This window comes from Saimiri boliviensis, chromosome 16, assembly GCF_048565385.1.
Source record: "Saimiri boliviensis isolate mSaiBol1 chromosome 16, mSaiBol1.pri, whole genome shotgun sequence".
Lineage (NCBI taxonomy): Eukaryota > Metazoa > Chordata > Mammalia > Primates > Cebidae > Saimiri > Saimiri boliviensis.
This window is the reverse complement of record NC_133464.1, coordinates 57,095,124-57,111,033: the sequence shown is the minus strand read 5'-3', so window position 1 is coordinate 57,111,033 and position 15,910 is coordinate 57,095,124. Positions and strand designations below refer to the sequence as shown.

The window sequence follows — 15,910 nt, the reverse complement described above, 5'->3', positions numbered from 1 at the left end:
TGAGTCCAGTCGCTTTATTGTTTCTTGAAGCATTCCATCCGTAAAAATCTATGTCATTTTGCCTAATTTTTGACTTTTAGATTTCTTTATCCTATTGATATATTTTTAGTGGCAACAACCGAATATTTAGTTGGAAGAAAATGGTCTGAATAGTGGGAAGACATTATGCTGTTTACAAAATCCACTGGATGATAAGCTGCCTTTCAAAAGACACAGTACATTCACATATGCAGTATCATCGGAGAAAATGCTGTGGCTCTTGTGGTCTGGAGGCACATGTACCGGATTATGTTTGGGAATGGATGGGAAGAAAAAAGTTAGTAGATTCTTAGTTTGATTGTTTATTGGTCTACTGTGGTTGTGAAGATTTACCTTTTTATTAAGATCTAAGGACTTAGGACACAGTCTGGGAAGTTGAGTGGGAAATTTCATCATTAATATCATCACTTAACATTTACTGAGAATGCACTAACAGCAGCATTGCATTATGAGGAACAAGCACACTGATATTTAAATACTGTAGTCACGGGACCTATACCCAGCCCCTGAAGGTACACATTCACAAACATATGCGTATATTTTAGGTTGAGCTACAGGAGATCACTGTTTTTGCAAGTAAAAAGTAATTTCAGATGGCTCAGTGGAACACATTTTGCTGTTTGGGAGGTGTCATCAGGGTAATCAAGTTTTATTTATTTATTTTTTAGGAAGTGCTCGTATGTCCAAAAGAGTATTGATTCCTTTAAAACTGTACCAACTGGTCTAATTTCAAAAATACTGCCACAGCTGTGGACATTTTTTGAATAGTCCTAAACCTGAGGTGTTTCATTTCCTCAATGTTTAGAAACCCTTCAAAGATGGGTTTAAATTTTGGAAATAAAGGAAAGTCATCAAAATCACCTCTTGTATGTAAAAACACTTTATACTGTATAAAACTGCTGAATGAGAGCTACTATTTTGAGTGTTCTTTTAAATAAGCAAAATTTGAGTGCAATGCTTTCCTTGGGTGCCATAGCAACCACTAGTGCCTTACAATTTTTGATTCAGAAGATACTTTGAGGTCATCTGGTTGAACAATCCTTAAGCTTTATTGAACTTAAAAATTCTCAGAGGAATTACAAATGCAGTTTTGAGCACCTTAAAGATTCTGATTTATTAGACTTAGAAAAGGCCAGGAAATCTATGTTTTTACTAAGTTTGTCAGGTGATTCCAATACAGGAGATGGTCAGCTATGCTTGGAATGGCTGCTCTTGTCTATAGAGATAGATGCTGAAATTCAGCAACCCACTAGAAATGATTCTGCTACACAGAAGCTGATCCAGAGCAGAATACCAGGCTCCCAGACTGCCAGGAGAGCCTTCAGAAGGGACTTCTCTGGTTTGAATCACAGTCTGATACTTAACAGATACATGGCATTCAACCACTTTTAAAACCATTTTTAAAGCACATGTTTTCTCATATGTAAAATGAGGATAGTTCTGATATCAATCTCACAGTGTTGTGTCCTGAAAATTGCTTACAATGGTGTCTGGTAGATAGTAATTGCTCAGTAAACATCACCTACTCTATGTTTATCCAGAGAATTATATTATGGCTCTCTGAATTTATTTCCTTTTCTATACTTGTCACTTTTTGTGATTTCTCCCCTACACTTTCACCCTCCTTCTTCTTACAGGCATCTCATCTTGGCATTCTTTCCCCATGATTTTGATCCCACCTTGGTTCCTGGTACTGCCACCACACTGGAGTCATTGAAAGGTAACAATCAGTTATAATAACTCTTTGGAATCCTCCCTGAGAGGAACAGCTGGGTCTTTTCACATTTTGTCTTTGTGCCCAATTAACCTCTAACTACAGCCCTACTGGGTTGTTATTTTTAAAAAAATCCTTAGCTAGTGTGCAGAGATTGAAGGTATCAGCTCAGAAATTCCCTCTTTATGCCACATGAGTGGAGGGCAAAAAGCAGGATATAGAGAAAAGCAGCCAGCACAGCTGGTGGCATCTGCACTTGCCCACGGGCTCTTCAGACCTGGCTCTGAAGCCAGAGGCACTAATGATGATGCCAGAGGGAGAAAGGCAGCATGAGGCATCCATGCAAGGTGCCAATGAAGCCCTTGCGTCTCTTCCCCATCTGTTCCCATCACCCGTACACCCTCCCATTTGTTCACAAATAAATAGGCAACGGGCAACCAAATGCTGCCTGAGCTACCTGATGCTGTTAATTACCAGGACTGTTTAGAGCCAATTATCTCCACAAAAGCAAAACATCTTCATGCAGTATTCCAAATGGAAACTGTTTCGTCTGGGGGCAGAGACAAATTGAACACCATGGCTTAGTTCAAGCTAAAAGGGCTCTTGTTTGGCATGGATTTCAAAGACCTATTTGTTGCCTTTTTGTTTCCTTTAATTTTTGTTGCAGCTTTGCAGATGCCTCAACTACTAAAAATATAGCAGGCATGATTGGGGCATGATACTTTGTAAAGATAGATTTGTATGTGTCTTTTAATCTGTATATATGTGTAATGTGTACATGTAATACATACGCAATAGATGCAGAATGTATATTATCACTTTTACAAATCTGATCTTATTCTTAGTTTGAATACTATAAGTATTTCCCTATTCATTCAATCTCCCTCAATATCCACTTGGCTAAAGGGTGTCATGTAAACTCTGCAGAACCTCTGTGTAACACAATTGTCCATCTATCTATTCAAACTCTGTTGGAAATCTAGTCTAGGACTTCATTTACTTAGTACAAATGATTAGACAAAAACTTTGAGTTAACTCTCTTATCTTTAGTATAAGTGAAATGATGCTTACATAAGACAAATGAGGTGTAAATCTGAAATAATGATCTGATTTTCTGGTCAAAATATTTCAACTAAGCAAAAAGCTAGGCTATGCATAATACATATTTTCTGCTACTCTGATTAGTGTCATTGGACAATTGCTCAGCTCTTCCTTTTTTGTTCACAGGTACAAGCTGAGTCATTTCTCTCCAATGTCACTATTGATAGGAAAAAAGATAATTTGTGTGGAAAGCAATGTGCATGATTTCAGTCTCTTTTCTAAATGACGGAAGCTTCCACAATGAAGTCAAGCACCTGGAAGAGAAAGATGCTGATAAATGCATGTCTAAGTATGGACACACCTGGGAAAGGCCCAATTTCCTTGGGCATGCTTCTAATTTCCTCTTGGTTTCTCCAAAGGACAGGACCACATGACCTGGAAAACATCCACATATTGACTCATCCTGGATAAAGTTCTTGTGAACTAGAGAGTTTTGCCATATTCGTCTAGTCATTCATTCACTTGCCGTAGGGATGCAGTGGAGTTTCAAGTATAGCTAAGGTGAAATCCATGGGAAACACAAAGTTTTTATTTGTTCCCTGGAGTTAGAGAAGCCATACAGAGAAAACTCAAGGCCTAAGAGGTGTTGCTTTAAACAGTCCCAATTTTGTGATTATGGCATACTTTTCTGAGATTTAAAAATACCAAGATTATTTTTGATAACACCTGCCAGTTATCCTTAATAGTTAGCAGACATTTGGATGTGTACAGTAGTATGTGTTGGTATCAAACAAGACTTCAATTTATAGAACATGGATTGCTACTAGATGATGATCACAATATCCTCAGTCACGACTGGTGACTGAGCTGAAGCTTACCAGGTACCCCCATTTCATCATTTGAGTGCCAGGTAATAGGTATTCTATAAAAGAGGTCTCTTCACTGAGCCGCCTCCCAGCTTGTTAAGAGTGTGTGTGTGTGTGTGTGTGTGTGTGTGTGTGTGTGTGTGTCTGTGTATGTGTATGTGACACACACAGAGAGAGAGAGAGAGAGAGAGAGAGAGAGAAGAGAGAGTATGTATGGGTGAACATGTATGTGAACATGTGTGAGTGTGCGTAAGGGGAGTGAATGTATATATATGTGAGTGTATGTGGGTGTGTGGGTGTGTGAACGTGTGTCTTCAGAATGCTCATAATATAGATCATCATAGGCCTCCTGATGCCCTGCAGAGAATTGAGAGACTCTTCTGGAGAAAGTTATTAAAATTATAGAGCAGTTGAGTAATTCTAGTAACCCAGCACATTCCTAAATGTACTTTTGAAAAGGAGTTTATTGAAAAGAAATAGACCCTTTTCAATAGGCTTTAGGTTCTATCATACTATGAGGCAACATTTGGACAGTGTCCATGGTAATCTGTGCAGTAGTCCATGCTGCATTCATTTTAAATTGGTCTTTTTAAGAATAGCATTAAATGGCTGCTCATAAACAGGACTGAGCAATTTCTGAGTGGGAGAAGATTCTTCAGTTCTTTACCCATGTGATCTGTAAAACTGATGTGGGTGTAGAACATTTCTGCCTAGAATATCATTATACATCACATGGGGATAGTTTAGAATAAATATTTTCATTGTTTTCTCATGAAAAAATGTGTTTATTGCTAAAATCCTTTTGGAAAATGAACCAAAAAGGAAGATTATTATTTTTTATTTTTCTTATAAAATCATTCTCTGAAATGTCCCCATTCCAGCTCTTTTTAGAGGTTGTGACATCCAAGGATGGTTTCATAATGGCTGTGTTCTGGGGAGCTTTCCTAATTTCAGACTGGGTCTTCATGACATGTGGTGAGTGCAGCTCCACTAGATGTCTTCTTAAGTCTCTGGAAACTTAACTTTTCTTTTTCTTCTTAGCCAGTTAGGTATTCAACAGTCATTTATTAAGAGAATTTTGGGTCATCTATAATGACAGGTTCTGGGGAGAAAATGATGAATATAATCTAGGACTCTCAAGGTGCTCTCAGAGTGGTAGGGGAGGTATTTTCTAAGAAAGAGCCTAATTAAGTGAGATGATAACACAAAGGAGTTCTTTTCATGGCAATATGGAAGCTTTACAGAAGGAATGATACAGGAGCTGAGGCCTGAGTGACAGATATGAATTTGTCATGTGACAGAGTATTATAGGGGGGAGTTAGAAAACATTCCAGGTTAAGTATTCGACATATAAAAATCAACCCAACATCTGAATTTCCATTTTCAGAGCTAAGTAGTCACAATTCAAGACCTATTTATTATTTTTCCTCCTTTCTCAGTCACTATTCCAGTCTTGCCATTTTCTCTTCTCTCCTGTGCCTGATTGCCTTCCAAGGTCTTCTGAATCAAGCACTTCACTCACTCTAAAAATATAAGACATCCAGCCTAACAAAGAACAACTCTCTTCTGCCTTGAGTTTATTATGCTGCCTTCTTTGTCTAGGACAAACTAATTTCTTGGTTTAGAAAGTTTTAGGCAGTGGGGTGAGGGGGCAGATTAGAGGCCAAAATAATGCTTTATATTCCCCAAAGCTACTTCAGCCTCTGTGTAACAGGCCAGAAAAAGGACAAATCCTTCACTCCCATAGGAAAGGCAAATAGTTTGGGTAACCTATGGTTCTGGACAGAGCTTATCCTAGGCTGTGTAACTTGAAGATGCTCACTTTACTTCAAAGCTAGTTCGAAATTGGTCTCTACTTGCTTTTTCTTCCATGTTTTGAATTGTGAATCATTGGGGTTTAAGTGCCCTTTAGATTTCTTAAAATGGGCAAGTCAATAAAAGCAGACCAAAGCAGACAAACCCCCCAAAAGCATGTTGTCTGATATGGCAACACACTTAGCCTGTTGTGTATAGGCAAAAGTGCTACGTTTGTAAACAGCAAGTGAAGATTTCTTGGAGTTAGGTAATGAAGGTATCAACAAGGGGCTAGAGCAAATGTTTTTCTGAAAACATCAAACATATTCTGTTCTGTTTCATACTAGGTGGGACTGTAAATCTGCAGAAGTCAGAAAACAGCCTCCCTTCAGGCTCATGTGAAATGCTTAAAGATGTCAGGTAGTACCAGTCTTAGTTACAATGTTATACATCAAACAATGCCAAATTGTGGTTTCCTGCATGTGTGTTCTTGAATCGTGTTGATTTATGTAGAACAAGGATTCAGTTTATGACCCCTGAGATGATCTATTCTTGTACTAACACCTGTTTTGTCCGTTGTGTTGCATAAATGATACTCTCCTTCTGTCTAGGAGTAATTTTCCTATGTGGTGTGAGAATAGAATTCTTTCTATCCTTTTGGTTCTGGAGACCCTTCATATTTTTTCCTCTGTTTTCTTTAATTTCATAGTGTAATATAAACATGGGAAATGTGGTGTGCAGACCCTGGACTGATTGATATTATTTATGGTGATGCTTCTTCTAGGCAATTGCTGCAGAAATGAGAGACATCAGACCCTAACTGGCAAGACGCGTCTGGAGCCACTGGCTTCCATTGTCTTCCACATTTTTGATTTCTTCTTTGCTACTGTACAAAGATTCTGTGATTGGGTAGACAATTCAGGTTAGTTCTACAAATATTTATCAAATGTATGTGCAAGACTCTGTATTAGGTGTGTGGGGATTGGGGAAGTGGAGGGAATAGCATTATGGGCAAAGATAAATAAGAATCTGTTCTTGTCTACAAGGATCCTAACATTTTGAAGGGGAAATGTTGACTTATAAACAAGAAGGAATGAAAATAGTTTTATAGTAGAAGCATAAGCACAGTGCTCTGGCAACCTAGAGAAAAGGAAAGCTTCAGAAAAGCCAATTTCTTTTGAGCTGTAAAAATCCTTACAAACTGGAACTCATTACTTTTAGCTTGATATATATTCTCTGGGGCTGTAATATGAATAGATCCAGCTTCATTTCACATGTATATTTCAAAATTGCCTCTGGTTTTGGATATTTGTGGCAAAGCATTTTATAGACTGTGCTGGTTCCAAAGGCAGGTAGTATGTAGATTAATAGTTTCGAGTAAGCAAAGTAGTTTAGAAAAAGCCACTTTTTCAAGTTTCCTTTGTTTGGATGACTTTATCTTGTATGCTGTCTCAGACATCAATACCTTCAACTGTGGCTCAGGAAGTTTTGCTCATCCATCCATTTTATTTCTTATTAAATATTGTATTTTCTTAATATGGAATACATGGATGAGCTTTAGGGAACCTATGTACTCATTGTAAGTATACGCAAAAAATCTCTCTGTGTACTTTTTTTTTCTTTTTTTGAGATAGTCTTGCTGTGTGGCCCAGACTGGAATGCAGTGACCCCATCTCGGCTCACTGCAACCTCAAGTGACTCTCCCGCCTCAGCCTCTTGAGTAGCTGGGATTACAGGGACCTACTACCATGTCCTGCTATTTTGTTTTTGTTTTTGTTTTTTATACTTTTAGTAGAGACAGGGTTTCACCATGTTGGCAAGGCGGGTCTCAAACTCCTGATCTGAAATGATCTGCCCACCTCAGCCTCCCAAAGTGCTGGGATTACAGGTGTAAGCCACCATGCCTGGCCTGCTATTATTATTTTTTGAGACTGAGTCTCCCTCTGTTGTCTAGGCTGGAGTGCAGTGGCACGATCTCGGCTCACTGCAACTTCTGCCTCCCAGGTTCAAGCAATTTTTATGCCTCAGCCTCTCAAGTAGCTGGGATTACAGGTGCCCACCACCACACCCAGCTAATTTTTGTATTTTTAGTAGAGACAGGGTTTTGCCATGTTGGCCAGGCTGGTCTTGAACTTCTGACTTCAAGTGATCCTCTTTCCTTGGCCTCCCAAAGTGTTGGGATTCAGGCATGAGCTACCATGTCTGGCCCTACATTTTTCTGGAGAGCACATTCTCTTCATCAGAGTCTCAAAAACACTCATGAACTATATGATGTAAAACTACCATATGTTCTCCCTTCATGATTTTTTCACTCTAAGTATTTCAATACTTACTAAATGTTGATGACTTTAAAACCAGTATTTCTAGCCTAAACCTCCTCTGAGTTTTATTCTTACATATCTAAACGTTTACCAGCCATCTTTGCTTTTTTGGGCCAATAGCACAAACCCACCAATTTCAAGATTAAATTCATGATCTTTCCTTCTAAATCTTGCTGCTCACACATTTTCTGTCTTCATTGGTGCCACCAACATCTACTCAATTACCCAAGATAGAAAACTGAGGATCATTTTGCTGATTCTTACGTGTCTTTTAAGATAACTCAAATATCACTTGCTTAAGAAAGCCCCTCTTGACCACCCAAGACATGGTGGCTGCTCTCTTTTGGGTTCCCATAGCACCCTGTACATATCTCCATCATCGTTCAGCCACATATTAATATCGATTAATTTTTCTGGTTCCCTCATTAGTCTGTAGGCTCCTTGAGAGAAGGGACCCATCTCCTGTTTGGCTTTTGGCTTTGTAACTCAGCACTGAGCCCAGAGTCAAACACTCAGTAAATGCTTAGAAAAGAATTAATTAAGAGGATGAGCTAGGGGTATTCCATGACTATCCATTGTATATGGCTTCCTGAAGTTCAGACATAGTGATAGTGACTTAAACTATTCTGATTTCATGGCCCATGAAAGTGCAGAAGGAAGAAAGCTTTGTCCAGTGTGGTTGCTAACATGAAATTATCTGAAAAGTCAGACCTTAATGCTGATTCTGTTACTCAGTAGGAGGGGAATGCTAACTGTGTAGTAATAGCCTATATTCTAAGTGTCCTTTTTAAACTTGAAAATCTTCCTCTCTGGAGAAAAAAATTCTGTTAAGTTAAACATTTAGCTTTTAAAAAAATAATGTTTCAGAATCAAGTAATTAATAATTCATAGCATCTTATGGCAATTTATGTTAAATAGAAGTACAAAATTCCTGTGTTCTGGTGGCAGCATAAAGGACAAGCATAGGAATACTTCATCCATTATTGTTTAAGATCGAAACACTTTTAAAATAGGGACTAATTAAAAGGAATTAGTATCTGTCTCTCTGTCCTTCACCTACCAAACCTCTTTTCAAGCCATTGTAGTGAGTTTTTTTGTTCCTTGCAGTCAAATGAATCAGAATTTTGTATCCTCTTCCCTCCTCCTGGGTTAAGAGCAAGGGAGTGCTCCTTCCTACTCTATGCCATGTAAAAGGACTTGAGAGAAAGTATGGTGTTTGTCAGAAGGGAAGCCTGACATCTCTCCCTGGCTGTTGACTGAGCTATAGAATCCCATCTGTTCTTGCAGTACCATGAGAGCAGAGTCAAGAGTGCAGAGAGAGTCTAGAGAGAAGTCAACTGTATCCTCTAGAGTCTGGACCTAGAGATCACGCCCTGGCTATAGCTTGGAAAATCTTAAAAGCAAGAGGCTTGTGGAGAAGCCTTGAAGGTAGAGCAATGAAAGAAGGCCACAGTGAGAACATCATATACATCCAGATTTTGAAGAGACAGAGGTTTTCTCATGGGCTAACTGGAGACTGTGACAAGTTTAGAGGTATCTTGAAAGTCCGCTGCCTAAGAGATCTGATGGTCAGTACAAGATGGCGTCAATAGGCTGAATGGTGTATGCCGCTGGAGCAGGGAATGAGGTGCGTAGTCTGGCAATGGTGTTGGAGATGCTATGTGTGTGCACGCATGTTTGCGATGTTTGTGTTTGTGTGTGTATGTTTTGGGTTGAGTTTTTTCTTCCTAGTCCCATCCTCAGCCCCACTCCATCCCACTTTTTTAGAAGCTAGAAAAAGAAGTTAGCAGGTTGGGCATGGGGGCTTATGCCTGTAATCCCTGCATTTTGGGAGGCCAAGGTGGGTGGATCACTTGAGGTAAGGCGTTTGAGACCAGCCTGGCCAACATGTTGAAACCCGATTTCTACTAAAAATACAAAAAATTAGCTGGGCATGGTGGTGCACAACTGTAATTGCAGCTATGGAAGCTGAGGCAGGAGAATCGCTTGAACCAGGGAGGCAGAGGTTGCAGTGAGCTGAGATCATGCCATTGTACTCCAGCCTGGGTGACAGAGCAAGACTCTGTCAAAAAAAAAAAAAAAAAAAAAAAGAAAGAAAGAGAAAGAAGGAAAGAAAAAGAAGTTAGCAATGGGACCGGCAAAGGAATAAGGATGACCTAGCTAAAAAGCTGCTATCTTTGTCTGCTTGTGCTACAATAACAAAATACTTGAGACTGGGTAACTTACAAAGAAAACAAAAATTTATTTATTTATCATATTTCCAGATGCAGGGAGGTCCAAGATCAAGGGACTGGGTGATTCAGTGTCTGGTGAGGGCTCTGTCTCTGCTTCTAGGATGATGCCTTGAATGCTCTGTCCTCACTTGACAGAAGGACAAAAAGGGAGGAACAGCTCCCCCATACCACTTTTTATAAGAGCATCCATCACCTCCTGAAGGCTTCACTTCTTAATACTATCACATTGGGATTAAATAGCAACATATGAATTTTGAAGGGCACATTTAGCCCATAGCAGCTGTGTTACTGAAATGATCAGAGTATCTGTTGTACTCAGTGCTATGGAGGCCCTTCCAGGCCTCCTTTTCACCTAATGCATCAATCTGTCAGCTTCTATAAGCAGTTGCTACTAATAGCTCACAGCTTTCCTGTGCTGCTGAGAATTGTGCTTGGCCAAATAGGAGCCATCTCACCCAGGAAGCTATGAATGCCCCCTTAGTAAACCTAAGACATCTAGTATTTTATAGGAATTGTCAAATTTCTTCTGCTGCTGGCATAGGATGTTAAAACTGTTAGAAGCATTTTGGGGGGCTATCTGTTCCTAGCAATCATGAACTAAAAACATCTAAACAAAATATATTTTCTAAAAAGTCTGTTTGAAACAATTAAAGAGCCACCAAAGTAACTAAAACTTGAGTGCCCAAGGTCTTGGAGAGAAGAGAAGTGCATAGAGGATATGATTTTCAGGGATGCTTTTCCCTTTAAGGCATTTGCCAATTCCAGAGCAGCAGCAGAGAGGTTGAGAAATTGAGCAGCAATTGATGGCTGAAAGTTCAAGGCAAAAGAACTCCTGGTGGTCTCATGGGCTAGTGGACAAAAACTGGAATTCAGAGCCAGCTCAAGGAGGGTGATCTTGGCAAACCCTCAAGGGTTTTAACTACGACTTTGGATCTGCTACTCCATAGGAGTGAGAGTGGACTAGAAATAGACCAGCCCCACAAAGCTGAGCACAGATTTAAATCAGTTCATTCTCAAGTCAGAGTAAGATGATCTTTCCTTACCCTGTCAGAAGTAAAAGTAAATGCTGTCTTGAAGAAGTTGACATTATCCAGAATCCCAAATGACTTTTCAAACTTTTATATATCTTGTGTGTCATTTAATAAAAAGTTAACAGGGCACTGGTAGAATGGTGAGCTAAAACCATCTGTACAAAATGTACTTTCTAAAAAGTCTATTTGAAGCAATTTGAGAAAAGCTTAATGTTTCTGAAAACCAGGAGGAAAAACAGTAAAAACAGACTTGGAGGAGATCCAAGTGTTGAAATTATCTTACATAAACTTCATAAATATGATAAAAATAAAAAGCAAGAGAGAATTTAAGAGAATAAAAACTTTTAAAAAATCAAAAAGGAATTCTAGAAATGAAAACAACAGACGTTAATAACTCCATAGATAGGTTTAATAGCCGACCAAAACAAAACTCAAAAAAACAAAACCTGATAAAAAAAGAATTGGAGACAAACTAGATATTTTTGTATGCAGAACAAGGACAAAGATGGTCTTTTAATGAAAACTTTTTTTTTAATGTGCAAACTTACAAAAGGTTGTTCCTTTGTAGAAAATATTAATTATTAAATAATAGTAATCATGCCAGTAAGTAATGAAATGGATGGCGATACTTGATGCTTCTCCTTCCATCCCTCTGATGACAATCATAAGCTTCTAATGCCAAAAACATTAAAAGTTTGTCATACTAGAGACCTTAAGAAGCCCATGAGGTCAAGAGTTATGCTATGGCATTAGTTATTGTGCTCTGAGGACCGTAGTCTAACATAGCGTGTTAACACAAATTAAGTGTCATAGATCAATCACAAGAGCTAAATTTAGGGAATTGAGGAGCTCATTTATTCCTCCCATAGCCCTACCATAGCTTTAACTTCCAAGACAAACTACCACCTCATCAGCTGCAAAACACTGCTGGCTTCTATTGGAAATGCAAAATGTTTCCTTGATGTTAGGATGAAGGGCTGCGTTTGTAATATTGTGCTCATAAAACAAACTTCATTCTTTCTCAAGTAATTGGCTTCCTGCTGACAGGAGCTCTAAAGAGATATCTGACAAGAGTTTGAATTGGTGTGTTAGTACCTTTCTTATATATTTCTCTCCATGCTCTGTTTATATTTCCTCCTGTTAGCACACTCTTCTTCACTTGGTGAAGATGAGTTTGGATTTCTAATGTCTTCTTGCATAGACTTACTAGTGATCTGTAGTTGTGTAGTGTTCTAATGACTGTATAACTGTAAAATCTGTGGGTAGGCTAGAACACATGAAATCATAAGGTCCTGGTCTGAGCAGCCCCAAATGTCGCTGGTATTTTGACACCAGAACAGGTTTTCTTTTTCTGGTATCCTTTTGTTTGTGCTAAAAGACTCACTTGGATTTTATAAGATGCAAAAGACAGTTCTATTTTCAGTGTCCTGCCCTTTAACCTACTATAGAACACAATTTGAATGTTCTTTTGGAGGACAGATCAAACCTACTTCTCATAAGTGGGTGTTGAACAATGAGAACACATGGACACTGGGAAGGGAACATCACACACTGGGGCCTGTCGGGGGGTGGGAGCTAGGGGAGGGATAGCAGAAGGTAGGAGGATAGGGGAGGAATAGCATTAGGAAAAATACCTAATGTAGATGGCAGGGGGATGGATGCAGCAAACCACCATAGCACATGTATACATATGTAACAAACCTGCATGTTCTGCACAGGTACCCTGGAACTTAAAGTATAATAATAAAAAAAAGTGATTGCTTTGGGGGAAAATGTTCTAGAATCTAAAGTGCTGAAGCTGAGGTGGTTCTGAGGTACATATTAGTAGGTAACTAAATCAGAATGAAAACATTTCTGAGGATGACTGTCATGTTGAAGCAATGATGGAGGTGCTGAAATTCCTTGGTATCAGGATCACTTGGTGGAGTCAGGGCTCAGGGATGCTCTGGATGAAATAATGAATGAGATAATTTAGAAATAAGTTTTTGCATCCATCCTTAGAATAACACTCCTTCCTCATTCCCACACATTCCCAAGCCATAGGATAGGATTACCGTGACAAAATGAGCTCCTATCAAACTCTTAAAAGACTAGAGGAAGGAAATCTGAAATATCTTCTGCCTTCTATTTATCAGTTTGGAAAGCTTACATTTAAAGTATCTGACTGTAATGCAGATTTTAAATATATAAAGTAAAACAGCTGTGTGAGAGACTCAAGTGCCTAACGGCAGGACTGAATTTCATGAAAATCAATGGGGATGCCTTATTAAGAGCATATTGTCTTAACAATGGAAAGGTCTAAATTCCAAGCTTCCTTTTCCCATTTTCTTGTCCTATGTCCAAATTAAAGCAAATCACTTGATTTTCCTGGGCTGCTACTTCATGTGTAACATGAAGGGTTTGGAAAAGTGTTAAAGAGCCCATGAGCCTGTGAATTATGCGTAGGGTATTTATCAGACTTGGATTAGTGTGTTATAAGAAACCAACATATTTAGGCAGGGTTGATAGTCTAAATATCTAACAACCCTATAGTATAAGTACTCACCAATCAAAATGGAGGCTTGCTATAAACAGCCAGTAGCTCTGCCCCTGTGCATGTTAGGTAAATATCAACTACACTTTTGGGAATGGAACCCTGGACTCAAATTGTTGAAGGAGAAAAACCTTAGGATTCACCAGTCCATCTTCCTGATTTTACACACTATTTCATCCTCTGTTAAAGAAGAACATTGTAATACTAAAAAATTGCAGCAGAAGGATGACACAAATGCATGAAGGCTTAGGTACATGAATGGATAGCCCAATAAATGTGGTAGATTATTATAATAATGACATTAATGAATCACACCTCCTTGTATCTGCACCCTCTATTAATCCTCTCGCACGTTAACTCTGGGCTCAGCCATGTGAGCCCACATGGTTTTGGTGATAATGGGATGTTAGCAAATGTGACACAAGCAGAGGCCCAACAAATGCTTGCTCATTAGTGTTTACTCTATCTTTTGTTACTTTTGGATCATAGCCACTATTAGGAGAAGACTTCTGGCCTCCCGGTGACATATGGCCCAACTGACAGCCAGCACCACCCACCAGACTTGTGAGTGAGGATTAGACTAACAAACACCATTTGAGCTGACAGATGACTATGGCAACATGAGTGACCCCAGGTGACATCAGAAAAGATACCACCCAGATGAGCTCAGCCCAAACTGCTGACCCACAGAATCAGAGCAAATTATTTAGTGTTTACTTAAGCCACTAAATATTGGGGTTTGATTCACTGCAACAGATACTTGACGCAAAAAGAGAAGGATTTATAAGTTGGGGAGGGACACGCTGAAGGGGAAGTTTATGTGAGGAAAGATGGTGGTGATCTCCTCCACCCTTTTCCTAACTGAAGTTGGGATCAAGGATTTCTGTCTAGTTACTATGAGCAGGTCTCTTGCTTCCCAGATTGACCAAAGAGCTCCTTCTTATTCATCTTTCTGGTCAAGCACACTTAGTTTCAGGAAAAACTCACTAGTTGAGTCCTAATCACTCTCAGCAAAGAAATACAGATGGAATTTCCTGCTTCCATTTCCCTTTCAGAATGTGACAAGGAACAGCTGTTCTGGTCTTTTCTTGTTGATTCAGCAGCAAAAATATTCATGGAATACTATGAGAATAAACAGAGTTCTTGGGAAAAGGTAAGAAGATAAGATCTAAAAATGACTGAAAAACATGAAAGATGTTTTTCCAAATGTCCATGTACAACCTGCAACCTTCCTGCTTTCAACACTACTTTGATATAATAAAAAAAACCAATTGTATCATTGTGCTAAAGCTTCTGAAACCTTCCCTTTGGCAACCACAGGTCAAAGAGTTCATATAAAACAAAGCCTTGAGGACTTCTGCTTTTTGTCATAAATCACTCTAAAACTGGACAAATATATGAGGCAACTGTTTTTAAGTATCAAATAAGCAGTATAATTTCCAAGAGAAGGGAAAGACTCTCTCAATGTTAATCTCACTCTGTGACTAATTTTCCAGCTGTGGCACAGGAAGCTGGAGTTTCACACAAAACATGGTGGTTCAGCTGAGCTGAAGAGGCAGGATAAGAGGTCAGGGCTGCTCAGGTGGTGAGTAGCTGCATATAGGACAGTGAGGAGGAAAGAATTGTGCTGGGTCATGAGAGACGGAGAGAGATGTCTTTATAGGAGTTCCCATGAGTTCTTGACTGATGACTGAGATGCATAGGTGTGGGGCAAGATCATACAGGACATGCTGCTGTGGGGCTAATAGTTAGAACAGAGACACAAGACAGAACATCACTGGAAGGGGCTGGAGCTCTGGCCCAGCCTGAGGAGAGAGTTCTTATGAATACCTGTATTTGTTTGTTCTCCACTGCTAATACAGACATACCTGAGACTGGGTAATTTATAAAGGAAGGAGGCTTGATTGGCTCACAGTACTGCATGGCTGGGGAGGCTTCAGGAAACTTACAATCATGGCGGAAGGGGAAGCAAACAGGTCCTTCTTCATGTGGCAGCAGGAAGGAGCAGTGCTGAGCAAAGAGGGTAAAAGCCCCTTATAAAATCATCAGATCTCATGAGAACTCACTAGCACGAGAAAAGCATGGGGAGACCACACTCATAATCTAATTACTTCCCACAAGGTTCTTCTCCCAACTTGTGTGGGGATTACAATTCAGATTGCAATTTGAATTACAATTCAAGATAACATTTGGGGACACAGAGCCAGACCATGTGAATGACCCAGGCATTCATCTGAGGCACCTGAAAGGTCACATTTTAGAATAAAGGATCATGTCTTGCAGTAGGTCCTACTCTGCACCTACCTTGATAAAGCCTAGAAAATCAAGCTTTGACAA

The 15,910-nt window shown here is 39.4% G+C and overlaps 1 protein-coding gene across 3 annotated transcripts in view; it reads left to right on the top strand.

Moving 5' to 3' along the window:
• The window catches only part of OLFM4 (olfactomedin 4), a 737,268-nt gene that overhangs the window by 136,175 nt on the left and 585,183 nt on the right, over positions 1 to 15,910 (top strand). For all 3 annotated transcript variants that reach the window (XM_074387646.1, XM_074387647.1, XM_003927191.4), the window contains exons 10-13: positions 1,677 to 1,759; positions 4,542 to 4,635; positions 5,802 to 5,874; positions 6,239 to 6,376. The gene's annotated coding sequence lies outside the window, so the exon portion shown is untranslated. The remainder of the gene's footprint in view (positions 1 to 1,676; positions 1,760 to 4,541; positions 4,636 to 5,801; positions 5,875 to 6,238; positions 6,377 to 15,910) is intronic.